Source organism: Castor canadensis, chromosome 1, assembly GCF_047511655.1.
Source record: "Castor canadensis chromosome 1, mCasCan1.hap1v2, whole genome shotgun sequence".
Classification (NCBI taxonomy): Eukaryota; Metazoa; Chordata; class Mammalia; order Rodentia; family Castoridae; genus Castor; species Castor canadensis.
In genome coordinates, this window is record NC_133386.1 from 106144083 (window position 1) to 106169493 (window position 25411).

Genomic DNA, 25411 nt, shown 5'->3' on the forward strand with positions numbered 1-25411 from the left:
TGGGGAAAACTCTCAGTTTAAAACTTTTGGCAAAGATAGACCTAAGACGCAGGCAAGGTAAAAAAGCATTTGTCAATTTTGCTAAATATATCACCCTGCAATTCATTTTCCTTTTGAATATTACATGTGATTTCCAGAATTCTCTTTCATTTTTATCATCCTAGCTTTCTCACTCAATAAGCATTTAATTCAGCATATATCATACAAAAAATCACTACTATTGGTAAGATGAATATGACCACATCCTGCTGTGAGCAAAAATATTCCACTTCTCCAACAGTATCACTGTCTATTTTGATATACTCCAAATTAACTTAATATTTAATTTTTAAGTACTGTATTAATTTGTTATGGCAAAAACCTATTCATCAAGTTCAAATATAAAAAAGATCTGGTGTATTTCAATTGTGTTCTTAAAATACGCATCTGGAGAATGTTGTTCATTTCTATATAATCTAAGGTTTCCAAAATTTGCAATCTAAGATCTACAAAATAAATTTGTAGACATTTATTATATAAAACTGGAGTCCATATGATAGGTTGATAGAGCTATTAGGCACGCCAACATTTTCATGTTACTATTCACATACACAGCAATACAGTCATGCACAATAATAAACAGTTGTATTTAATTCAAAACCCCTAGGTGGTTAAACACATACTTAAATAACAGGACAACAGAGTCATCTAGTGGCCTCATAAAATTGATGTTTCATGTAATTTTGTTATATTACATCAAGTTTTACATGAACTAAGCTTGTCTTCTCACTGTTAACAGATATCTATAATCCTTATGGATAATAGGTCAAAGGTATTATTAGGGTAAATACAATGCATATGAGGAAAAAAACAGTAAAAAAAAGAAAAAGAAAAATGAGAATATTAACAAGTGATCATTAAACTTCCAAATTATTTTAATATATCTGCTTTAAAAGCAGTAAATATTTTACAAATATTAGATTACAAATATTCCAATGGTAGTAAGATTTTCCATTTTAATATGCCATATTAAATGTTACATAAACAATAATCATCTTTTGCATAAATGCATGTAAGCACAAAAAAGCTTCATTGGTAAATACAGCATCACAAATCATCTGGAAATGGCAGAGAAAAAAACTCAAGCTTGTGAAATGTTAAATATTTAGCCAAATATGAGTACAGAATCTCACCTCACTGACATGCAAATTTCTACAAGCAAGTTAGCATTCACTGTTAAAGTGGAGGTCAGTTTGAGATTACAGAGCACCTAACCAATTCCAGTTTTTCAAGGTATACTGTAGAAGATCCTGCATGTTATTTCCTTAAAATCTCAACAAATATGTACATGATAGATGTTTCATGATATCAAACATTTACTTGAGAACCCCAGTCCAAAATTCTTTTGACACACTATCACCTCAAAATTCACTGATTGTATTTATTGCATTTCAATGTCCCTCATTCCTTACATTATTATCTTTCTTGTGTAACTTAAATTCCATGGAAGATCAGTATAAACCATCCCCTTGCATTCCCTTTCTTTTTCATCATCTTACTCTGCTTACTCTCTTGGCAAATTCCAACCTTAGTTAATTTCAACTCTGTCAGCTCCACACTTGCACCTATGCAGCTGAACTTGATATGCAGAAAATACAATCATGCTAAATATTTGAATTTAAATTTATTACAGGAACTTAAATGAACTCCTAATGTAACCCAAGAATCCTGTTACATTTTCACATCTATTGACACTATCTCCTAATTATACCTTTTGCTCTCTTCTCAAATTTCCAACACTCTCTCTTAGTAGATGGCTTTGCTTTCTATTACACTGAAAAATAAAAAGCATAAAATTGGTAGAAAGGAACATTCAAAAGTTTGCACCACCATATTAACTCACCTACCAACATCTATACCTGTATACAGTTCTACAGATGAACTACCTAAACAATGATCTTAGGCTATCTTCTACCTTCGTGCACTAGATGTTATCCTTTCCCAAGCAATTCACCAAATCTTTCTTGCAACATCAAATTTTCCATTTTTGCTGGATCTTCCCCATCAGAAAGCTTTAAGGTCTCTCAGACTTAAAAAAGAACCCACTCTTGATCTCTTGATGCTTTACAGATATTGCTCTATTTCTCTTCCACTGTATACTTTAATGTCTCAAAAGATTTTTCCTAGTTTGAGAGTTTCTAATTCTTCTCCCATTCTTCCTGTAACTGTTATTAACAAGGTCTCAAATTACCTCTGCATTGCTAAATCCAAGACACTTCTCAATAGCCATTTTACTTATACCATGAATAGCTGATTCCTTTTTTTTTTTTTTTTTTGGCTTTTTGAGACAGGATCATGTCATACAGCCCAGGCTGGCCTTGAACTCATGACTTCATGATTCTCCTGCCTCTGCCTCCCAAGAACTTGGGATTATAGGCATGAGTCACCACACACCTCTTGAATACTTCCTCTTATTAAAAAATTTTTTGACTTTCAAAATACCACTCTACTGCCTTTTCTCCTTCCTCATTCAAAGAGGAAGAGACTTTTCAGGTCTCTGCTATTTTTCCTACTAATGTTGACATGCCCAAGGCTCAGTTTTCCATCCAATCTGCTATTTATACTTACACCCTTGGTATTAGCATCCAGTCTCATGGTTTCATACCTCTATAGTTTGACAGCTTCCATATTTGTTTCTTCAGCCCAGACCCCTCCCTGGAATTCATATTCACATACTGAACTCTCTATTGAACAATTCCACATGGATGTCTAAAAGGCACTTCAAGCAGAACTTGTACAGAACTGCTGAGTACTCCTTCCTCCAAATCTGCTCTTCCTGCAGTCCCCACATCAGCAAATTACCACCCAAAACCTTTAGAGTCATTTTAATATCATATATTCTTTTCTCTTATATCCTATACACAATCTGTCAGCAAATGCTGCTAGCTATACCATAAAAGTATATCCAGAACTGAATCACTTATTTGTGTACTACTAGGAGTAAGTCAATACCATTCTCTCACCTTTATTATTATAATACTACCCTAACTGGTGTCCATGCCCCAACCCTAAGGTCTTTTCTAAACACAGCTTTGAGAGAGAATATGCAAAAACCTAAGTTAGATCATGTCACTCCTCTACCCAAAACTCTCCAATGACTATCAATTTATTCAAAAAAAATTGTATAATGACTGGTCAGGCTATAAGGAACCTGTCACTACTTTTCTAATCTTGCTTCTACTTGCCTATCATACTCTAATCCAAACTGGTCCCATTTTTTTCCTAGCGCATGTCTATTTATGAATTATATGTTGTTAAGTAACAAATCATTCCAAAATTTAATGGCTTAGAACAATATCTATTCTCTTACACACTTTGCTTTTTGTTGTTTGGTTTTTACTACTTCATTTATTTTAACTGATTCAAAATAATTATACAATTTATGGGGTACCATGTGATCTTTCAATCCATGTACTGTTTGATGATCAAATCAGTAATCAGCATATCTATCACCTCAATCATTTCTTTGTGTTGGAAAAATTAAAAATTCTTTCTTCTTGCTATTCCAAAATACACAGCAAATTACTATTATTTATAATACCCCACCATGCTATAAAACACTAGAACTTACTCCTATTTAACTGCAATTCTGTACCCATGAACCAACCTTTTCCTATACCCCATTTTCTCCTACTCTTCTCAGCCTCTGGTAACCACAATTCTACTCTTTACTTCTAGTGAGTCATCGTTTTTAGCTCTCATATATGAGTGAGAACATTTTACCAAATGTTGTCTTCCTCTACCTGGTTTATTTCACTTAAAATGTAAGTCTTTAACCCACTTCCAGTTTGTTTTTACATGGTGAAAGATAGGGTCTAATTTCATTTTTCTGCATATGGATCTCCAGTTTTTCCAGTACTACTTATTGAAGAGGCTATCATTTTTCCTATGTATGTTCTTGGTGCCTTTGTCAAAAATTGGTTGGTTGTAAATACATGGATTTATTTTGGATTCTCTATTCTTTCCCATTGGCCTATGTGTCTTTTTATGCCAGTACCATGCTATTTTGGTTACTATAGTTTTGAAGCATAATTTGAAATCAGATACTATGATGACCCCAGTATTGGCCTTCTTGCTCAGAATTGCTTTGGCTGTTTGATCCATATGAATTTTAGAATTATTTTCTCCAACTCTATGAAGAATGTCATTGGATATTTTGATAGGCATTTCAGAGAATCTGTATATCACTTTGGGTTATATGGACATTTTAACAATATTTATTCTTCCAATCCATGAAATGGGCTATATTTCAGTGTGTGTTTTCTCTTCAATTTTTTTCATCAGTATTTAAATTTTTCATTATAGAGATCTTCAGCTCCTTGGTTAAATTTATTTCTAGAGGTTTTTTTCATAGTTATTATAAATGCAACATTTGTCTTAATTTGTTTTCAGATCATTAACCATTGGCATGTAGGAACTACTAATTCTTTTTTCTGATTTTCAATCCTACAACTTTATAGAATTCAATTATCAGTTCTCATAGAATTTTTGTGGAATCTTTAGGGTTTTCTGTAAGATTAGGTAATCTACAATCACACTTTCTGTAGGTTAAAGTATGGTTGTACCTCACAGGTACAACCAACTGTAGTCAACGGTTGGTGCTGCAGTCATCTCAAGTCTGAAATAGTTTAGGATCAGTTTCCAATTTTGTTCATGTGGTTGTTGACAGGATTCAGTTCCTCATGGGCTACTGATCTGACAGCTGCAATTCCTTGCTGAATATTGGCCAGAGGTCACCCTCTGTTCCTTGACACATGGGCCTTTCCAATATAACAGCTTGTTTCATCAAAATAAGCAATTCAAAAGATGCAAAAACACAAGACAGTCTTTTAGACTAATCTCAAAGGTAACATTTTGTCCCTATGCCACTTGAGAGTTACACAAGGGAGTAACAAGAGGTGAGGATCATTGGGAATTTTTAGCCTACCATCATACCAAGCATGGTCCCACTAAGGAACTACTAGGTGCTTAGAATATGTGCTGACAATATCTTAGCTAAATTCACTCCATCATTCTCCTTTCCTCATTCTTAGAGTAGTTTCAACAGATCTCATTTTTCCATTTTCATAGATGAGTACATAATATTTCCACCATATTCACCCTCTTACATTGTTTCCTTGTATCTTCCCCCCTCTCATTGATACCAATCCCTAGACAGGACCTGGTTTATCTTCCTATTAATACCCCATTTTGGGAAAAAGAAGGCATTTTTAAGGTATCTGTAGGGAGAGTTTCATTATGACATTTCCACATATATACATATTGTATTCCAAATTGGTTCATCCCCTCCATTTTTCTCCTTTCTACCTTAGTCCTCTTCTTATGGTGATTTCAACAGGTTTTAAAAGTCTATATTCATTCTTGTATAGAAAGTACATCAACCATATTCACCTTCTTTACTTCCTTCTTTTTCCCTCCCTCTCTTGGTAGTGACCTCCCCTTAGCATCTGTTTATCATTCTTATCCTTCATTGTTGAGGTTCATTGGTCAGTGGGATTTTTGGCCTGATATTATACCCATACATGCATTGTGCTTAAGTCAATGTAACCCTCCTCCACTGCACTTCCTCACCTTTTTTCCTCTATCATGAGTTGTTTTAGCAGCTTTCTTTGTGTTTGCTTGTGTCTTGTTCCTACACAGATGTGATGTATTTCATTATTATTAGCTATTCTTCTTTCCCTCTTTTCCTCCTCCCTTGGTCTCTCTACCAGTCCCACTTTTGGATATATGCTCTGTATTTCTATGTTTATTTAATATCACTTATATTTGTATTGGGCCTATATTCCACATACGAGAGAAAACATGCAGCCTTTGGCTGTCTAAACCTGGCTAACTTCACCAAGGATGATATTCTCATTTCCACTTACCAGCAAATAGCAAAATTTCATTCTTCTCTATGACTGAATAAAATTCCATTGTAACTAAATACCCTATTTTCTTAATCCACTTATCAGTTACGGGGCATCTTGGCTGTTTTCACAGCTTGGCTATTGTGAATAATGCTGCAATAAATATGGGTGTGCAGGTACCTTTATGGTAATCTGACTTACATTACTTCCAGTATAGCCCTAGGAGGTGAATTGCTGGATCATATGGTAGTTTATTTTTAGTTTTCTGAGGAGGCTCCATACTGCTTTCCATAGTGGTTGTACTAATTAACATTCCCACCAACTGTGTATGAAGGTTCCTTTTTCCCCACATCCTCGACATTCGTTGTTGTCTTCTTGATGGTGGCCATTCTAACAGGAGTGAGGTGGAATCTTAATGTGGTTTTGATTTGCATTTCCATTATGATCAGGGTTATTAAGCATTTCTTCATATTGTTTTGGTCAGTGGGACTTCTTCCTGTGAAAAAGCTGTTTTCAGTTCATTTGCCCATTTCTTCATTGGGTCATTGATTTTGGGAGAGTTTAGTTTTTTGAGCTCCCTGTATATTCTAGTTACTAATCTCTTGTCAGATGTATAACTGACAAAGAATTTCTCCCATTCTGTAGGCTGCCTCTTCATTCTGGAGAACATTTCTTTTGTTGTGCTGAAGCTTTTTAGTTTCATGTAGTCCCATTTGTCAGTCCTTTCTCTTAGTTGCTGAGTCATTGGAATATTTAGGAAGTTATTGCCTATGCCTATGTGTTCCAGTGTATCACCTAGTCTTTCCTGCACTAGTTTCAAAGTTTCAGCTGTTGTATTAAGGTCCTTAATCCACTTTTGAGTTGATATTTGTACAAAGTGAAAGACATGGATCCAGTTTCAGTTTTCTGCATGCAGACAGATATCTGCATGTTTTTGCTCCCTCACTTTCTTCAAGTCTTTGACCTAATGTCACCTTCTTAATGAGACTTTTTAAAAACTTTTAAACCTGAGCATCCTTTTTAAAATTTTAATTCGTACCCCTCCCCTAACACTTCTCATTTCCTTTCTTACTTCTTCTCCATACCATTGACTCATTGTAATATCCCATATAATTAGCATATTGTAGTTGATTTCTACTTTTACTTAGCTAAATTAGCACATTTCCCTTTCCTTCCCTGAATAGTTCCAGATTAGAATGAGCCACAAGAGACATTTTGTATGAGAGTTGGTAGATGCAGTAATGCAATCATCATATACTGTAGTTTTATATTTAGAAGACCTGTGTGGGACAGGAGGCAATGTTGCAAAATTCTAAGTTGTTACTTATCTAGTAGCTCATCTTCTGGCAGTACTCAGTTCTGCAGCTTTTTCAATTCAGTTCAACAAAAGTCTGAGACAAAGGTCGTCAGCTTCTCCTGATGATCGCCCTGTGACCAAAGTTAAATCTCAGAACCAGGAAGAGGTCAGTATCAATTCTAATTCAGTCTCATGGATTACAGTTCATCCTTGTAGATGCCCATTTTATTTGTTTGACTGCACATATTTCCTAGTAGTTCTTCTGTGATGCTACTAATACTCTCATCTCTATTTTTTGTCACTAAAATATTAGGTACATGAAAGTAAAAAAAAATCAATTTTTGACTACAGCTCTAGTTCTAACAACTAGAATAGGGACTGGCATATATTAGGAACTCCTTAAGTATCCTAAAACCTAAGGCGCACCTCCAATTTCCCACTTTTTAAAAACCACTGCTGTTTTAATCAATTTTAAACATATTGAATAAAGGCTGGCAGAGTGGCTCAAGTGGCAGAACATCTGCCTATTGTGAGACCCTGAGTTCAAATCCCAGTACTGAAAAAAAAAGTGTTGAATACTGATTATGTAATTTGTAAAATGTCCATCAATTTAATTTTGTCTGATTTTTTTTTTTCACTCATGGTCAGACTATGGTATGGGCTTTGGGAAGGAATAATCAGAAATGTAAAGTGTCTTTCTCATCCCACTATATCAGAGGACACCCTGTCACAAAGACTTATCACTAATGTTAATATTGACCACCAGGACTAGGTGGTGCCTGTCAATTTTCTACACTGTAAAGAAAGTTACTAAGCACAAACCACAGTGAAATTGTTGCTGCAATTAAGGAAAGGGATTAAACTTCACATTCTGAGAAAAAAATGACTTTTTAAAATAAAACTATTTTTCAATTTTGAAAATATGTACTGAGTACTTTAAAGTATTTGATAATGCAACTGAGTGTTCACTTAATCCAAGTCATTCCGGTAGGCATTTCAAATAAGAGTTAGACACAATCCTTGTAATGTTTATTAGAAATATCACAAGGAGTTTCCAATAAAGATACTGTAAGAAAATGCAAGTGCTACATATACCAAAAAAGAAAAAATTCAAATTCAGTTCAATAATGAAAATTTTCACAAGACAAACAGTATTTGGGCAAAGCACTGAAAGCAGAACAGAATTTTGACAGGTGAAAATAAATGGGAAGGAAAATAGAGACAAGCATAACAAAATATGGAATAGGAAAGAGTAGGGTTATTTTAAGTCCAGTTTTGGTTTGTTTCTTTTGTTTCGGTTTTGTCTTGTTTCAGTACTGGGGTTTTGAGCTCATGGCATACACCTTGAGCCCATCCACCAGCTCTTTTTTGTGATGTTTTCTCAAGATAAGAGTGTAGCAAACTACTTTCCCAGGCCGGCTGGAAGAGCAATCCTCCTTATCTCTGCCTCCTGAGTAGCTAGGATTACAGGCATGCACCACTGGCACCCAGCTCTAAGACCAGTTTAAGTCAAAACTAGTTAAGACAGTTTAAGACAAATTATAGTTAAAAGCCAGGACATGCCAACAGGTACACGCTCTCATTCATCACATTTTAGCCACTTAACCCAGTGGAAACATTCATTTAAAATCTTCAACAAGACTATAACTTAGCATAAATGTATAGTGTTATGTCTCAATTGTGTTCCCCACAATTCTTATGCTGAAGCCTAAATCCCACTACCTCTTAATATGACTATATTGGAGACAGAGTCCACAAAGAGGCAATTAAGGTTAAATGAGGTCACTAAGAATGGACCCTCCTCAAATATGACTAGTTAGCTTTTAAGAAAAGGCAACTCAGGCAAGACAGGACAAAAGGAAAGCTATGTGAAGACCCAGGAAGATGACCCCCATCTACATGCCAAAGGAAAAAAAATCTCATAAGAAACATCAGCTGACACCTTAACTCAGACTTCCAATCTCCAGGACTATAGCAAAGTAAGTTTCTGTTGTTAAAGCCACTCATCTTTGGCATTTTGTTAAGGAGGTAGCAAACTAATACATATGGTTATTTCGAGTCTACATAAAAAGTAATATGGCAAAACTCTCTTCTGTGATTCAGTATTCATGCCTTGTTACTGGTTTTTTTCAACTCATTAGTGAGATGATGTGTGGGTAGTAAAATGAGGTGAGAGAGTAAGAATAGAATGAAATGCGAGCCGTCAAAATTGCTCTAGTTCCCTCAAATTAAAGTTCAGCCACTATAAGCCTGTGCATTCTGAATCTTGCCATAATAGCAATTTTTGCTGCAGTTAAACTTTTCCCTAAAGAAAAGTTGTGTCTATCGAAACATTTAAAGTTTTTTCCAGAACATCATTACCGATCATTGGTAACTTGTTCATTACCTAAAATGGGACTAGGGTGTGGCTCAAGTGGCAAAAGGAAAGCACAAGATTCCGAGTTCAGACCTCAGCACCTCAAAAAAAAACCAATAATTGTACTAGGCCTTCTGACACTTTCCCTAAAATATTTTAACAATTTAGTGAAGGTAAAACACCACAATGTCCATTCCAAATTTACTCTTTAAGCAGATATAAATAGTTGACATAGAAAGCAAAAGAATTTAGTGTATTTACAGGCTTATTGCTATGCAGGAAATGAAAAGGGCATTACAAAACAAATTTAAGCTTGTGACATATTTATTGCTTCTGACTTCCAACTACATCACTTAAATTAGAAGTCAACAGCAATGATTTTCCTGGCTTTGCATAGGAAGCAAATTTAAGGAAGGTTGAAAATATTTGTTTTGGCTTTTTTCCTTTAAGGTTTACACCATCATTCTCTTAATGTTATGGAATCAACAAGGCCAAAAAAGGCAGAGACAACAATGGGATCTCTTCAGTGTAAACTCGTACAGTATATGGTGACTTTTCTCAAAATACAGCTTTTTGTACATGATTTAGAGACAATTTTTTTTTACATTAAACTCCAGGAAAACTATAATTTTAAACAAACAAGTAGATAGATATGTATAAAACTGCTTTTAAATCATTTAAGTACCTTTGTTTTTGGACTGTGCAAAGGTTGGAAGTAGGTTTGCATTTCTAAAATGGTGACTTTTATTCTACAAGAGTCCTTAGTAACTTCTTGAGTGTGGCAGACTTTGGAAACTAAATTTTTGCTTCTAATGTTATCCTGTAGTAAAACACTGCCCTATTTTATTTTGAGTCTAAGTTAAATATTTTCTGAAAAAAGATAATGCATGCACTGAATTCTTTCCATTGCAAATCAAGGTGTGGTAGAAACAAAAAGATCACGACAAATAAACTCAAATACTACTGTCACTTTAATGTGCACGGCTCTTTATACAGTATTTTTTTTTTGTTCATTTTGTAAATTCTTACTAAAAATTGCAAAAAAAAGTATACAAAAATGTAGTTTCCTGAAGCTTGAAATGTATAACTAGACTTGAACTAAAAAAAATTTAATGCCACCAAAAACGTGCAAGTGACCTCAGGAAGTTTCTGCGGATCCCCACCACTGTGCACCCCAGGACTCCACCTTCCACTACAGCAATTGCTGCAATGTGCTGCCCCAAATGATCCAGCCCTAAAAACAAGCTTCACTGGGACTCCTTTCCTGCTTCATACCGGAGGAATGAAGCAAAAAAAAAAAAAACCCGCGTCTAAAACTAAAGCCACATTACAAGGTGCCACTATGCCCCAGCCGGTGCGATCCCATTTCTCCTTCTCACCATTAAATTAACGCGCCGTGGCGGAGTGACGACCCGGGAGCGGCTCACGTGGCTGCGTGCTAGCCAGGCTCTCCCGCATCAGCGTCCTTCTCGTTCCTGAACCTTGAGTTTACAAACTTGTCCTGTGAAGTGTCAGCACTGCGTGCAAACACCCCAAAGAGACTAGACCACACAACCCCAAAAAACGCTGGGAGGGCACTGACGCCGGTACTTCCGGAACAGCAATACCAGTGGAAGATGGTCACTGATAGTTCGCTCGCAGAAAAGTAAAAACTAAGCTGTTTTATACAAATTAACGTACCAAAAGGTTAACAATGAAGAAGTTTCGAGCTTGGAGTATCTGTAACACAAAAGACCTACAGCGCATATACTCAGTTCGCGCAACATAATTTCACGCTCTCGCGAGAACATTTTTTTGCTTTCACGTATGCGCATGCGTTGGAGTCACACAGAAGTAACCAAAAGATGGCGGGGGAGGAGGGAAAAAGCGGAATGAAGAGAGAAGGCCTTTGGGAGTAGGTGGCTGACGGAAGGGGTGGAGCCCTGACCAGGAGGCCAGAGGGGCGGGGAGGGGCGGAGTGAAAACCATGTGGCCACGCCCCTCACGGCTCTTCCCCCGGAAGGCGTCATCAGCGCTATAAGTGAGTGCGCGCAGCAGACTCTGTCCTTTTCCGTCCCAAGCTTCGGTGTACTGTTAGTGTAGGCAGTCCTATGTTGCATCCTAAAATAACTGTGCCAACGCTTATTTGAGTAATCAAAATGCAGGAGATTCAAAGGCCTTGCTGTAGCAGTAGGTCGCGATCAGCTTGGGAAATCTTGAAGTTCCCAAGCCTGAACCGATTCGAGTGTTTATTAGGTCGCGGGGTGGCCACATGTGGCCCGCGGTCCTGAGCCACTGCACCCGTCGGCCTTTGGTGCTCAAGAAATGGGTCGGGGAGCCCGGCAAAGCCGGCGAGAATGGTCATTAGCTCGCTGTCTGTGCCACGTGGCCATCTTGAGACTATTCTGTATCATTTGGCGACAGCACGCAGAGAACCTCCAAAACGTGAACCTGTTGGTGAGTAATTATCTATAGGAGTTGTGCTTGCTGATCGATTTTGTGTCGTGAATCTCCATGTGTCTTTGGGACCTGTCAGCCATGGCAGTCTCCCTTCCTAGCCATGGAAGAGCATATTCTTGTTTATTGGCAAAGCTGTCACCATTTAATTGGTATCAGATTCTGACTTACACAAGTAACATTCTTCACGGTTAAAGCCTGCAAGATGCCAAGTTACCAGCCAACCTGTGAAAACTTACAGGACTGACTGGAGGTGTGGCTCAAGCAGTAGAGCGCTTGAGTTAAAACCTCAGCTCCACAAGTTTCTGAAGTTAATGTGAGAGATTTTCATTATATTCACCGATTTGCTGGCATATTGTAACTTTAAGTCAATTGAGTAGAAAGAAACTTGTTAACATTAAGATCTAAAATCAAGGTAAATAATCATGATTTTCTTTTCTTACAGATACCAAGAAATCCAAACTGATAATGGGTGAAGTCAACACACCACCTTGCAGTAGATCTTGCATCCTGGTGTGAATGGTTTTGAGTGTTTTCAACATGGGTCTGAATTACTTGAATTGGTATTTAAGGTGTTTTTTAATATTAAATAAATTGTCTGATTAACATGAGTATCTTGACTGGATAATCAATACGTGAAAATGTATCCTGTTTAATGAAAGTAGCGTAGTAATGACTGAGTACAATTCTAAGGTTACATCATTTGAGACAAACTTGCACACAAAAATTTAAGTTATGTACTTTATTTCTAACAGGTGCTGTACATCTGAAAAGTAATAAACTATAAAATACCTATAGGTTTGCACCAGTTTTTACCAAAAGGGAACAATTCGATGCAAAGGGGAAGATTAGGTATTTGAAATTATTTGGGATCATGACATTTGATATAATTCTCGATATTTTGGGTACTGTACATTTTACTTTTGGGCAAGCATTGAGCTCTTATCCCTTGAGAAAGACAGGCTGAATCTTAACCTGTAGGTGAAATCACTATAGGGATTGTGCATTGTGGGTTTTGGGGAGGGGGTGACTTGGAGTCAAGATCTTTCACCTTGGCCTCCTTTGGAAACTAGGGTTATTCAGATCTTACTAACCTATTGTCAGTTGCATTATCACTGGCATGGGTTAAATTGAAATAGCCTATTAAAAGACAGGAAAAGCATTTTTACTAGTGATTGGATTTTACCAGGCCAGTTTGGGGAAATTTACAGTCAATTACTGGAAAGTTCCAGTAGGTGGCACTCTAGAATCATGGTCCAGAAAACAATGCTAAGGAAGAGTTCTCATTTCCTCCTCCACTGAGTTGGAAATCTAGAGTTGTTGAAAGTGATTAATGTTAGTATGTCCGGTGAATTAAGTTATATATTCAACTCTTTCAAATGTTGGAGATCATTCCCAAATTTTGTTTTGGCTTACACACATTTTAGAACTTGTAAGACTTTTAAAAAGATTTGAGTATAGTAGAAAATAAGGCAATATGGAGAATGCTGAGAACTAGTCAGAAGAGATGACAGATGAGAATAACTACCTTCAGCAAAATGTGAGTAGGTGACAATTAACAGTTAATACTACACTGAGGTATCTGTAACCAAAAATGTTCCTGTCACGTGAACCCAGCTGGTCATGTGCAACTTATCAGAAGTCATCTCTGGCTTAGTAGTGGAATTTTAAATTTAGTTTCCCATCAGTTTTTTCACTGTCTCCGAGAATTTCATAAATTACAGTTTGGTAACACTTTTTATCTAGGGTACAAAGGCTGAGACTTACCAGGGGAATCCTTGGCTCCACAGCCATACCCCCAGGAAGTTACCCCATACACAACTCACAAAACCTCTTGGGAAGTAAGGGGATGGCTGCTTGTAGTGTTCTTGAATAAGCTTGTCCTAGGCAGACCAAATACTTAAATTAGTTGATGAGAATCCAGCTAATTAAGTTTGACCAGTTTAATAGATATTTAATAGTCTTGAAGACGATCCTATTGTAGCAATGTAGTTCTAAGTGTGTGATAACTTATAAATGGCATCTGACATCTACGTTTTTATTGGAACTTAATACACCCTTTATAAGGTTCTTAGTACTGAATTTTCTTAGGGATAATGAGTAACATTTATGAACTTAGCTACAAAGAAAGGTAACCTAAAGAGCAATTTGCAGGTTTTAGAAATGTTAAGCATTGGCATATCAGTTCATGTAAACACCATCTACCTCACTGAATTTGAGGATTAAATTTAAGTAGCAAAAGTACTTCCTTAGTCGTTTCTATTAATTCAGATGTGTCCCAAGGGAAGTGACTGAACTTCCCCTTAGGAAATAATTCTAACAGACTAGCCTTCTGAGAGTATTGATTTGCCTTAAGGATAAGCATAGTGTTTCAAGAAAGCAAGTGCTTTGACCTGATTTTATTAAATCACTCAGAAAATAGTTCCTCTTCCCTCTCTCCCGACTTTCAGTTTATCTCAGGATAGCCCCCATTGCTTTATTGTTCTGTATCTGGACTGAATGTTCTACATCATCTTCTATGAAATAGTGTAAGTGAAGTCCAGCTTTATTGTACAATGGGATAAAATAAACACTGAAATATACTTATTTACTAAGTAAATCCTTATTTTTAGCATCTGTGAAAATATTCTTTTCAAGAATATAATTTATTGTAATTCATTTCAGTGGAAAGCAGCCAACCTATGATTTCTTCTTATTTAATTGTCATTTGTGAATGATCTAGCACCTAATGCCTAGGTCTGTTTTAAAACCCATTCTGACAGTTGGGGGTATGGCTCAAGTGATAGAGCATTTGCCTCAAAAGTTTGAGACCCTGAGTTCAAAACCCCAGTACTGCAAAAAAAAAAGAAAAAGACCCATCCTGAAACTCTACCCCAAGAGAATTCAGAGGTATATTCACCTAAGAAGAACATGAAGTAGTACTCCCATTTAGGGGTGCAAGACAGTAAGGGAGGATGAAGGAGAAATATGAGTGGGTTTCTTTCTCTTTCACCTCATCCTCAATTTCCAACAGCTCTATTTTTGTCTGTTATATACTTAGGAATTCTCCATGAAACTTAGCTTGATAAAGGGCTCTGGGAAACAAACACCAAAGCCCTTTGCTTTGCTGGAAAAACTTTTTAAAATACAGACTGCCAGATCCAAATCTTGATGAGGTCCTAAAATCTCTTGTCTTCTTCAGTAGTTGGGAACCAAAAGTTAATCAAATATTCTCTACCTCTAAGGTCCCCTAGCAGTTGAGATCTTTCAGTTGGTTGTTAAAGTTGGAATTGAAACCCTTGATCCCCTTAGGATAGGAACCTGAATTATAAACATCTAGGCCTGAACCAATTTATAAGATCTCACTACCTATTGCACATCAGACCAAAAAAGGTACACAGCTTTCCTCATTTGTTTTGTTGTATTATTTCTATTACCTGTGTCTCCCCATCCTGTTATATAACAATTGGAGGCAGTTTTGTGTGGCCGCTCTCTCTGGAGGGGTAAACATGCTGGCAAAACATGGCTACTGAATCTGGCACATTGCTCCTCTGGTCCTTGTAATCTAACCAGGGCAATATAGTCACTGCTGTCTGGTCGATACTCCTGGTGAATCACTATCTGCTGAACTCCAATTTCTTCTTCAAACTCCTCCGGCACCAGAGTATGATAATTACCAACCCGAACAGCGTAGTTCCTGGTACTGTTACCATACCTGAAAGACAGAGAAATTCAAAAAGAGACTCAATTCAGATACTCAAATTATTGATTGGCAGCAAAGAAGCCTAATAAAGATATCATCTTTATCTCCTTTTGTAATTTTAGCTTTTCCATTTCTCTGACCCCACTGTACCTTACTGGAAACCCAGTGCCATCACTTCTCATTTTCATTTCACTGTGAAATCTAGATTACCAGTTAACTTTTTATTTTCTAAAGAGCAAATGTGAAGAATGGTCTAATTATCAACCTATCAATTCCCCAACAAATGAAAAAGGATCAAAACAAGAACAAATAGTATAATAAAGAATTTCTGCCCTGTATTTGCCATGTTCTTTTTTTCTGTCATTTCCATAATTTTTAGTTTATCCTGAATTTCCATGAGAACAGAAAGCTAACTATATCCTTCACAGCTAGTACAGCCCACCTTATTCCTAGTAAGGAGACTTAATTACTCTCCATGCCTGTGAAACAAATACAGTCCCAGTTTTGAGGTTAACATATATTTGTTATGTTCTTTGAACTCATTTTAAATCTTAGAAATCACCTAGTGAAGCCTACTTGGACTGCTTTATCTGCTCATTCTCCAGCACTCCCAATATCTTTAATCTGCTCTGGTATTTTTTTTTTTTTTGAGTACTTACACTTTCTAACAACCTAGTTTATTATATATTATGTTCATTGTTCTCTCTCCTCTTGCTTGAATAAAAGTTACTCCAGTTCAGGAATATTTTTACCTATTGTGTTCACAGAGAAATCTTAAATGCCTAGAATAGTGATGCCTCATTAAGTAGGAATGCAACATGTGTTTGTTGATTTAATGAATGAATGAATGTTTATTTTTAATGTGTATATTCTTTTTTCCATGAGAAGCTATTTGATTAAAATAGAAACAATATTTACTAGATTGTTTCTAAATAACATACCTTGGTTCTGATACATCCACCGACAACAGTAGTTCTCAATCTCAACAACTGACATTTTGGGCTACATAATTCTTTGTTGTTAGGGGCTGTCATGCATTGAGGGTTTAGAAGCATCTCTGGGCCCTAGTCACTAGATACCAGTAATGTATAAACCCTCCATTCCCAGTCCTAATAATCAAAAATGTCTCCAGACATTGACAAAAATCCCTGAAGAGGAAAATATCCCCAGTTGAGAACAACTGACTTACAATACATAACCTGACCCATCTGGTTACTTCCTCTCTTTCTTACTGAAGATTATAGCACCTAGCTCATTGTCTTGCCTCCTACTTTCAACAATCTTAATAACTTCATTTACAACACTTGTCCTTTTTACTTTCCTGACTTATCTGCAGTAAGGTATTCGCCACTTCAACTCAGCTACTTATTCCCAATATGAGACCTAGACCTTGTATTCACCAAATAATACACATTTGTGAAATCTTGATTTCAAGCATCTTAACTTTGTCTACTACCTTCTATCTTTACAGCTCTATAATCCTTTAACCCCACTGACCATTCCATTGGCTCAACTAATTTTTCATTTCAACCTCACTCTGCAAATGACTTCACTCCTTACCTGGTTTGAATTCTACTACCATTACTACAATTACATTTTTTGCAGAATTTTCAATACTTTTCTTTTGTCTGTCCATACTGGAACCCCGTTTTTATCAACTCTCCATATACTTGGTGCTGAGTGCTGAAGGAGAAAAAGCATATATTTAACAACTCTTGCCTTAATTTTTTTACTAAAACTTAAAAATCTTCTACTGTTTACAAGACTTCTACTGAATGTGAGCTTAAAGCAGTTGTTATTCAAAAGCTTGGAATTTTCTTGTGACTGCCTGTTTACAATATAACCTGCTGGGCTTGGTGACTCACACTTGTAATCCTAGCATATGAAAGGAGGATGAAAGAGTTATCATGAGTTCAAGGCCAGGCTGGACTACACAGTGAGACCCTGTCTCAAAAAGCCTATGTATATATGATTATGATATGTTCGTACATTCTAGTAGTGTGATTGGCATGCCAGCCAGCTGTTGTTGATCTTTAAAATTCTTATAAGTTCCTGTGATTCTGTTAGACTCCATTTTTCATCTTAAATCATCACATACCTTTACAGTTCAGAGGCTTTTAAATTTTGCTCAGGGAATATGCTCTTACAGATTCCACACCAAAATTTAAGTAAAAATTTCGGATTATTTTGCATCTGGAAATTCTATAAAGTTATGAAGAATAATCAAGTATTTGAATAACTCATACTTTCTGAGTACTAGTATTACTAGCATATTGCAAAAATTCAATATATCTTATTAACTATATTCAGGCAGTTAAAGTAAAATATTCTCATTGCAAAATGCAATTAATATGAGAGTTATTAAGATATTTAATATTCTTATTTTTATACAGAAAATATATTTGCTATTGTTTTTTCACCCTGAGCATTCAGAATTCTGTATGTATTTTATACTTTTAGTTCATCCCAGTTCAGACTAATCACATTATCAATTGATCCAAAAGCCACATGACGAGCATTTTGGAGTGTGCAGCTCTAGAAAATTTCTTAAATTCATCTCCAAAAATAAATGCAACATTTTGGCAGCACTTTCAAGGATGCATCCATAATTATTCTTATTAGAAATTTCTTAATAAGTGTATATTATAACTATTGAAAGACATCCATGTCCATATACATACTTACACTCTTATCCCTGACTTGCTGAAACCAAAGAGACATCTCACCAATTCCTGGATTATAACAAAACTGTCACAAGTTTCTATTTCACACACACACACACACAAATCCCCACAGAGATCTAATACTATTAATACTAGCTGTTCATCAGAATCACCTTTACCACTCTTAGAAATATCCAAAACCCCCAGGCTCAGAGAAGGTAAATTCATAGGACTGGCATAGAACCATAGGTGATTCAAATTCATAGGCTTGAGAATTGCTGAACCAAAGATTGTTAAAGGCATGAGCATAACTCCTGCCCCTGCATGCCTGGCATGCACTGGGTTAAGAGAGCAACCTAAGAGATTACTAACAGATATCCAAGTGCAAATTAGCCTACTGCTCAATATATACACTGTGTTCTTAGATCAAGCAGATTTAAGCAAGTACCCCCAGAATTAGTATCTTTACTTTTAAAATTGTCCTAATTTAAGCAAGTGGATCAGCTAAGCATGGAGTCCCACACATATTCAACTGCAGTTAAAGTAGATTTTATCACTGAGATTTGAAAAGCAACTGACAGAAGTCTGGATTAGTCTTCCAGCAAAATATCTTCTGTCACCTCTCCTAGTGGATAAGATTATATACTTCAGGGATGAAACTTTGGCTGAACTTCTCATTGTATTGGTGGACTTCGTAAACAACTATTGTGATTCTAGGCTTCTCAAGAAAGCATAAAGGAATCCTCTTTCTATGTACTTGAGGTCTTTCTAGTTGAACTGTTGTTATCTTGATACTTTATTATATTCAAAAATGCTTCTAAGGAAACATTTCTAGTTCTGGCTGACACACCATTCAGTTGTTTACTTTGCTGAAATGCCTTCAACTCCCCCTCAAATAAAAATTAGATGAAATTCCCAGACAAGCTTCAGCAAGAGAGGATCTGAGACAGTTTAGTCAAATTTAATATCCCAGTTTTTCTGAGACTCTAGGGTTAAAAAAAAAGCAACAAAAAGTTACTAGAATTAAAAATTGAAGAATTAGCTCAGGTTTCAGGGTAACAGTGTTTATTCTTTACATGGAATCATCACTACCAGAAAACAATAGTTTATATCAGCCTATGCACATATGCTACTATTAGAATCTGTTTTTCTCTGTTGTCTGGATGGGACTCAAAAGGCAGAGGACTAAAGTTGTTTGTTGTAAATAGTTCCAATTGCTTGGGGAGAAGTAACCTCAGTAGAACCTTGCACTATATATATATATGCAGAAAATAGTTTTAGCATGACTCATGATATGATATTATGTATACTAGCAAAGACCACCTTCTTAAGAACTCTGTACTACTAGAGACCATAATGGAATGCATATTAAGCATCTGATACAATGTGTTCTTAAAAAGTAAGTCTCAGGCTGCATGTGATAGTCCATGCCTATAATCCTAGCTACAAAAGAAGCAGAGATCTGGAGGATGGAGATTGAAGGCCAGCCTAGGCAAGAAACATAAGACCCTATTCAAAAAATAACTAAAGCAAAAAAGGGCTTGGGGGAGCAGGGGACTAGTGGTAGAGTGTCTGCCTTGCAAGTATAAGGTCCTGAGTTCAAATACCAGCACAAAAAACAAACAAAAAAAGCAAGTCTCATTAGCTCCAGGGCTCATCTTTCTAAATATGTACTTATTTTTTATTTTTGAAGCAATCACCTCTTGACAATTTTCCATTGCTATGGCATGTCTAGGCAAAAAGTCAAAAAAATAAAATCAGGTAAAGTTATATTCTTGAACAAATCAAATTTGGAGTAGAGTTACAGAAATAAAAGAGTCTTTGTTTAAGGTACATGTATTCCTCCAAAATTGTGTTGGTTATCAGAATAAGCTATTTAATAGAGTTAGTTTAATATTCAGGAACTTTTCTCTCAATTATATTACTGTAAAACTGCACACACAAGATCATTTCATGGTACTTTGTAGTAATGATTTGGACTAAAAACTACCAAAAGTAAGCAATTTATACTGTGAAAGATTCAAAGACTGCTACCAAAAACAAAATTTAATTTGTTCATGTTTCCATTACAGACTGCTAACAGGATGCTGCATTCCAAAATTTCTATTACTTTAACAAAAGAAAAAATGTGAAAAATAAGCCCTTAAATAGTGATTCATTAACTTCCTCAGTTGTTCTTGTTGCACAGGTATAGAAATAAATTTTGGACACCTCACAATATTAGAAATCTATGAAAGAATGAGTTGAGTTACTAGAACTCAGTCCTTCAGTAAAGTACCTATAAAGAAGCCACCCTACATGAAATGAATGCAACTGAGGATGGTGGAGGTGAAATAATGCCATTTTGATCTCATCCTGCCCAGGCCATCATTCCTAGACTATTCTGATGTAAGGGTTACATAACATAGTGATGATTCTGTGAAGGCAAAAGAAACAAACATAAAAAGCTCCCATTCTATATAAAAAAATAACAGATAATAACAGCACCCTATGTCTTATTGTTCAGAAATGACAGATCAAGAGCACTGGCCTATATCATTGCTACAAGGTAGAGGCACCAAATAGGGCCTGATGGACAAGAAGCCTTCATGTATACATAGGCCCAGGACTTGACAAAGCAGATAGAATACGAACAAAGAAAATGAGTGTACAGGAGCTAATTTCAAATATGAAATCCAGATGCCCTACCAGCACTCATTAAATTAGACTAACACCATTTACTTCCTCTCCTTCCCCCAAGAAATCTAAAAGGACAGTAACCTCTCAAAGCTCGACTACTTTGCAAACTACAGCCTATTTTGCAAACTTCAGTGTTTCTCATGATTAAAGGAGGACTGTTTGACACCAGAGTCCCAGAATCAAGAAAAATCAAACTTGGAGCCTGTTCTAATCAGTAGTAACTAGCTCAATGCCTTTTAATAAACTTACTGCAATAAAGAAGAGAGATGTAGCGTACTTGGGCACTTCAAACAGGAAGTCTATGAAATTCAAGAAGGCTTGCAGACCAATCAGATGGACATATAACACATTTGCAAAGCAGCTTTTCCCCTACTTACATTCAAAGAATCTTGCTTCATAGCCAAAGCATATGAAAATGCTGCATAATCTTCTCTGGTCTATAATAAACTGTCTTTATCTTGTACTGTGCAGATAGCAGGAAAAAATTCCAAATGACATATGGAAGGAGTTATCTGTTGGTCTAGGTTTAAAATAACCCACATCCTCTGAAAAGCCCAACATTCTTAAACATATCCAGTCTCTGGCAACCTAACCCCATTTTTATCATCTGACAACTGTTTAGGAGTATCAACTATGTGCCAAGTAATATAGTAGACATTTGGTGTACAAACACAAATGAGACAAGTACTAACTCTAAGCAACATCTATAAGGAGTATGCCAAGGAAGGAAAAATGCCACGTAAACAAACAAATTCAACATGCCCCCCTACACACATACCAAAAATAATACCTCCCAAGGAGGACAAAAGTCAAATAGAAGTTTTCAACTAAAGCTAAATTTTTGAGCAATCTTTCTAGTTTAATCCTTTAATCTTGAGCCCCTAAGACTATGCCTTTTAGCTGAGATTTGAAAGGCAAAGAGTTAGATGAGGAGAAGATAATCTAAACTGAATTACTTTGCCTAAATTCCAAGCCCCCAAGCAGACTTCTTCAGCTTTTCTGCAGTTTTCTAACTTACTATTTTCCTCTAGTAAAATGAAAAAATAAATCATCCTCGGTTCCCTACTTTTGCTAGCATATTCTTCCGTTCCTCCTTTTGAACTCCTCTATAGTAATAGCCAATGTTTGTTCTGAATTTTACAGTCTCATAATAATTTGCAGATCATTTGTCCCTCACTGTGAAAGATTACTACTTTCACTTTACAGATGAGTAAACTGAGGCTCCAAGAGGCTAAACAATTTCTGCAAAGCTAAACAATTAAGAGTTGGAAGAAGTAGAACTGTAAACCTGGTCTAAACAGCCAGATCCAAGTCTCCTTCTGTTACACTATACCAAATTCTACTGATTCTCATCGCTGTGTCTCTACCTTCTCTCCCTCCTCTCCTTTTCCACTTTCTATCTCCATTACTACAATAGCCTTATAACTGGTCTCCCTCCAGGATAAAAATATAAAATTAGTGTCCTTCCTTACAGTCCCTTTGATTCCTACCACAGAGAGTCTTGATAAAATAAACAAATTTGGATCACTCTAGAAAAAGGCAAACAAGTACATTTTTCATGTAATTTCAACCTCCTTAATGAGTCCTCCAATATTTGCCTTACTCACTCAGATCTGTCCATACAGTTCTAAATGACTCACCTCCTAACACCCCTCTTCGATCATATTTCAAGATTTCCACTGCCTATGCATATTTTCCACTGCCCAGTGAATAAAACAGAAATCATAACCTAGCATTCCGGGTCTTTCCTACTTCTCTCTGCTAAGTCCATTATACAAATCCCAGATCTGATAACCCAGAGAATAGTACTAATTCTACTCTCTACCATCCTTTACATGAATCCATCCTCTCTGCTTAAACAGACTACATAACAAAAACTCTTCCTCCTGCATATAGTCCATCCCATCTTTGAACTGTCCTCATGTTAACTAAAAAATAAACCACAAAACTCTTCCTTATGTTAAAATTATCTTATGTCCCTCAAACATCTGTGGTATTTGAAAAAACAGGTAACATCCACATAATCTCATTCTGCTTGCTTGCCCTTCTTGGTGCACCATGTTGTTTCTTCATGGTGGGGCACTCAGAGCTAAGCACAGTGCTCGCTCATTAGAATCAGCCTTTCAAGATCTTTTGCCCTCACGATCCTGTCTTTTTCAGTTTAACAGTATGTTGAATGGAATAGGTGTCTCTCAATGTCATTGTACTTCTCCTCATCATCATTCTTCAAATGTTTAGACCATGCAAACTCCTGAGTCTCAGCTTCAAAAACTCAGTAGATGTGAAACAGGGTCCCAGGAACCTAGGTTCTTTTTAGCAAGTTAATATGGTGAAAATAACTTACTTTAAAAATAGTACCTAACTCTTTTTGGTTATATCAGCAATCTCAACATTTCCTTTCTCTAGGCTGTTATAGCTACAGCATTAGTCTTATATCTACACTATAAACTCTATGACAGCATAGACCCTAACTGTCTTGTTCTTCACAATATTATTACTACTGCATAATATTTACATGGGAATGTCAAGCTTGATAGTATTTGTTAAGTTAATGAATGAATAAAACTTCTTGTTTTATGTCACTCATGTAACACAGAAATGAATTAAACCCATTGGTATTTAGATGAATTCTCAAACTCGGTCATATCCCAGAAATGGCAAACATTATGGAAAATATACATTTGTATCTTGTGCAGAACTCTGAACATGAAAGATTACAGATATTTATTGAAATAGACAAGTGGAAGAAAATAGAGATCCTACAAATAAGGACAAGTGAGAATTTGGTATTTGACATAGTTAACATAAATCAGTGGATAAAAAATGGAATATTGAAGACAGAAAAAGTTCTGGGAAAACTATCCATGAAGAAGAGTATGAAATTAGGTCCCTACCTCACACCACACAATGTACAAAAATAAACTGCAAACAGATTCAAAGTTTTTATATAAAAAAATGTTGTAAACTTTCTTAAGGAAAAAAGTTAGAGAATACCTTTATTATATGAGGTTAGGGAAAGATTTTTAAAAGAATATACGCAAAGTTTTTTTTATAAACTTTGTTGGTTAATCTTGGTTGTCAATTTCATTACATTGAGAAGTGCCTATGAAATCAGTGAAGCACACCTTTGGATGTTTCTGTCATGGTATTTCCAAAGAGGATTAACTAGGAGTGGAAGTCCTGCCCTGAAAATGAGCAGCACTATCCCATAGGCCAGGGAAAAGAATGTAATAAAAAAAAGGAGAAAACCAACTAGTACAGGAGCACTCTCTCTCTCTCTCTCTCTCTCTCTCTCTCTCTCTCTCTCTCTCTCTCTTTCTCTCTCTCTCTTCCTCTCTTTCTCTTCTTCTCTATGTCGCTACTTCTCTCCTTCCCAATTGTCATGAGGTGAACAGCTCTGCTTCACCATGCCCTGCCACCATGATGTCCTGCCTCACCACAGGTCCAGAAACATGGAACCAATCAACCCTGGACTGAAACCATGAGTCAAAATAAATCCTCCCTCCCTTAAGAAAAGATTTGTATTTGTCAGAGTGATGGAAAGTCTAACACAAACTTTAAAGGAAAGATGACACATTAAAACATATTAAGATATTTTCATAAGAAAAGAACCATAAGCAAGTAAAAGACATGAGACATGACCCAGACTGGGAAAAGATATTTGTAACACATAACAACAAAGATTTTATACCCAGAATATGTGTAAAAAAATTGTATCAGCTACAAGAAGATAATGCAATAGGAAAATAGGCACAGGATATGAACATAAAATCATCGAAGACATTATTCAAGGGAAATACATTCAAAAGAAAAAGTAAAGTTAACAAAAATTAAAAATTTTTATAGCATCAGCTTTAGGTAGGAATGCGAGTAACAAAAGCCTACACAGTACCAGGTTATAAACTGATACAATTACTTTAGAAGGCAGAATGGAAGTTCCTGATACAACTGAAAGAAGAATGTACTGCTGGACCCAGGAAAATGCTCCCATAGGTATGTACCCAAAAAAGAAGTGTACATAGATGTCTACTGCAACATTGTTTTATCATAGTGAAAGAATGGAAATCATCTGACTATACATCAGTAAATGATAAATAAACCATGGCTGAGTTTTACAATAGAAGAAAAAATATAAAACAAATTTTTGCCTAGAAGAATTTTTCAACAATAAGGCATACCTTCTTTATAAATTTTTTATTAAGATCATTTTCCAACACAAAATCAAAATAGTATAATAAAATTCCTTGTACCCATCACCTTGCTTCAGTAATTACCAATGTCAAATGTTGGTATACAGTTTTTAAATACGTACCAAAATTAATGCTAAGGAAATAGTATTAACCACAAAAGTAGCACAGGAAAGGGAGAAGTGAGCCAAGTTCTGTTGTAGGCTCTGCCAACAAGAGCTTG

The 25411-nt window shown here is 36.1% G+C and overlaps 2 long non-coding RNA genes, 1 other non-coding gene and 1 pseudogene across 8 annotated transcripts in view; 2 read left to right on the forward strand and 2 right to left on the reverse strand.

Moving 5' to 3' along the window:
* Positions 1-11452, reverse strand: part of LOC109676947 (uncharacterized) — a 138657-nt gene extending 127205 nt beyond the window's left edge. For 5 of the 6 annotated variants that reach the window (XR_012449979.1, XR_012449974.1, XR_012449975.1 and 2 more), the window contains exon 1: positions 10921-11452. This is a non-coding gene — a long non-coding RNA (uncharacterized lncRNA). Of the gene's footprint in view, positions 1-1750; positions 7317-10920 lie in introns of all 6 variants that reach the window. The other variant, XR_012449980.1, reaches the window with a different exon arrangement.
* Positions 11453-11583: 131 nt separating this feature from the next.
* On the forward strand, positions 11584-12588 carry LOC141424981 (uncharacterized). The gene is made up of 2 exons (XR_012449973.1): positions 11584-11977; positions 12423-12588. It is a non-coding gene; the product is annotated as an uncharacterized lncRNA (long non-coding RNA).
* On the forward strand, positions 12031-12161 carry LOC141416571 (small nucleolar RNA SNORA24). The gene has a single exon (XR_012441223.1). It is a non-coding gene; the product is annotated as a small nucleolar RNA SNORA24 (small nucleolar RNA).
* A 74-nt stretch (positions 12589-12662) lies between the features above and the next one.
* Positions 12663-25411, reverse strand: part of LOC141424980 (neurotrypsin-like) — a 71876-nt pseudogene continuing 59127 nt past the window's right edge.